We start from the raw sequence: 2,500 nt of genomic DNA, 5'->3' as shown, positions 1-2,500 counted from the left end.
CATTGTCTTTGGCAGGTTGCATTTCTTCAGCTGCCGTCGAAAGTACATCCTCTGTTGAGCTCTCTTGGCGAGGGAGCTGATGTTCAGTTCCCACTTGAGGTCCCGGCAGAGAATAGTGCCCAGGAAGCGGAAGGACTCCACAATTTTGACTGCGGAGTCTAACAGGGTGATGGCGGTGAGTGGGGCTGTATTCTTCCTGAAGTCCACAACCATCTCAACTGTCCTTAGAGCATTTAGCTCTAAGTTGTTCTGGCTACACCAGGTCACCAGGTTGTCAGCTTCCCACCTATAGTCAGACTCATCCCCACCAGAGATCAGCCCAATGAGGGTGGTGTCGTCCGACAAACTTCAAGAGTTTGACGGACAGATGATTGGAGGCGCAGCTGTTGGTATACAGGGAGAAGAGCAGTGGGCAAAGGACGCAGCCCTGAGGAGTTCCCGTGCTGATGGACCTGGAGTCAGAGACTTCTGTTCCCGGCTTAACGCACTGCTTCCTGTCAGAGAGGAAGTCTGTGATCCACCTGCAGGTGGAGTAGGGCACGTTCAGCTGGAAGAGCTTGTCCTGAAGCAGGGCAGGGATGATGGTGTTGAAGGCAGAGCTGAAGTCCACAAACAGGATCCTGGCGTAGGATGCTGGGGCGTCCACATGCTGTAGGGTGAAGTGGAGGGCCATGTTAACTGCGTCGTCCACAGACCTGTTGGCTCTGTAGGCAAACTGAAGGGGGTCCAGGAGAGGGTCTGTGATGGCTTTGAGGTGTGCCAGGAGCAGGCGCTCAAAAGACTTCATTACCACAGATGTAAGGGCGACCGGTCTGTAATCATTTAGTCCTGTTGGCCTTAGCTTTTTGGGCACAGCGATGATGGTGGAGGACTTGAGACAGGCTGGTACATGGCATGTCTCCAGGGAGGTGTTAAAGATGTTGGTGAACACCGGAGACAGCTGGCCAGCGCAGTGCCTGAGGGTGGCTGGAGAGACAGAGTCCGGCCCGGCTGCTTTGCGTGGATTCTGCCTCTTGAAAAGCCCATTAACTTCTCCCTCCTGAAAGGAGAGAGTCGTTTCTGTAGTATGGGTGGGGGATGGGGCCTCTTGGGTGGGAAGGGGTGGTTCAGGACAGTCCAATTGTCTTTCAAATCTACGGTAGAACTCGTTCAGGTCGTTGGCTAGGCGGGAGTCGTTAGTGGTGTGGGGCGCTCTGGGTTTGTAGTTGGTGATGTGCCTGAGCCCTTTGGCAGACAGAAGCAGCGTCGTTAGTAGAGAACTGGTGTTTTAGTGTCTCTGAGTACAGTCGTTTAGCCTCTCTCACCGCTTTGCTAAACCTGTTCTTCGACTCCTTGAATCTGTCTCTATCCCCACTCCTAAACGCTTCCTCCTTCTCCAACCTCAACCTTTTGAGCTTTGCTGAGAACCAGGGCTTGTTGTTGTTAAAGTTCACCCTGGTACGTGTTGGGATACAGCAGTCCTCACAGAAGCTGATGTACACAGCCTCTGTGAGTTCATCCAGACTATTGGTAGCAGTCGTGAACATATCCCAGTCAGTACAGTCTAAGCACGCCCGCAAATCTTCCACAGCCTCACTGGTCCACTGTTTAGATGTCCTCACAGCAGGTTTACAGAGTTTTAGTTGCTGCCTGTATGCACGAATCAGGTGGACCAAGGGAGTTCTGTGCGAGCCGAACAGCCCCGTGACCCACAAGAGAAACATCCCCGCCAAATTCGAGCGTTTGACGGGGTCTATCCGTGAAAAAATATTCACGTTTTTGAGTGCACATGCATTTCTGCTGCAAATGCCTCTGGAAGTTTCATGCCGTTCGTATGCCAATTGTGGCAACACGAAAATGACCCGTTTTCCCATTCCGAGGGATTTCTGTGCGACCCTAACAGCCCCGTGAGCCACAAGAGACACATCCCCGCCAATTTCTAGCGTTTCACGGGGTCTATCCGTGAAAAATATAGACGTTTTTGAGTGCACATGCATTTCTGCTGCAGATGCCTCTGGAAGTTTCATGCCGTTCGTACGCAATGTGGCAACACGAAAATGACCCCTTTTCCCATTCCGAGGGATTTCTGTGCGACCCTAACTAACAGCGCCCGTGAGCCACAAGAGAGACATCCCCGCCAATTTATAGCGTTTCACGGGGTCTATCCGTGAAAAATATAGACGTTTTTGAGTGCACATGCATTCCTGCTGCAAATGCCTCTGGAAGTTTCATGCCGTTCCTATGCAATGTGGCCACACAAAAATGACCCGTTTTCCCATTCCGAGGCATTTCTGTGCGACCCTAACAGCCCCGTGAGCCACAAGAGAGACATCCCCGCCAACTTCTAGCGTTTGACGGGGTCTATGCGTGAAAAATATTAAAATTTTTGAGTGCACGTGCCTTTCTGCTGCAAATGCCTCTGGAAGTTTCATGGCGTTCCTATGCAATGTGGCAACACGAAAATGACCCCTTTTCCCATTCCGAGGGAGTTCTGTGCCACCCTAACAGCCCCGTGAGCCAC

Source organism: Petromyzon marinus, unplaced genomic scaffold, assembly GCF_048934315.1.
Source record: "Petromyzon marinus isolate PM22_M1 ecotype Great Lakes invasive population unplaced genomic scaffold, UKy_Petmar_22M1.pri1.0 PM_G_Scaffold_128, whole genome shotgun sequence".
Taxonomy (NCBI): Eukaryota; Metazoa; Chordata; class Hyperoartia; order Petromyzontiformes; family Petromyzontidae; genus Petromyzon; species Petromyzon marinus.
This window is presented reverse-complemented; position numbering follows the sequence as displayed.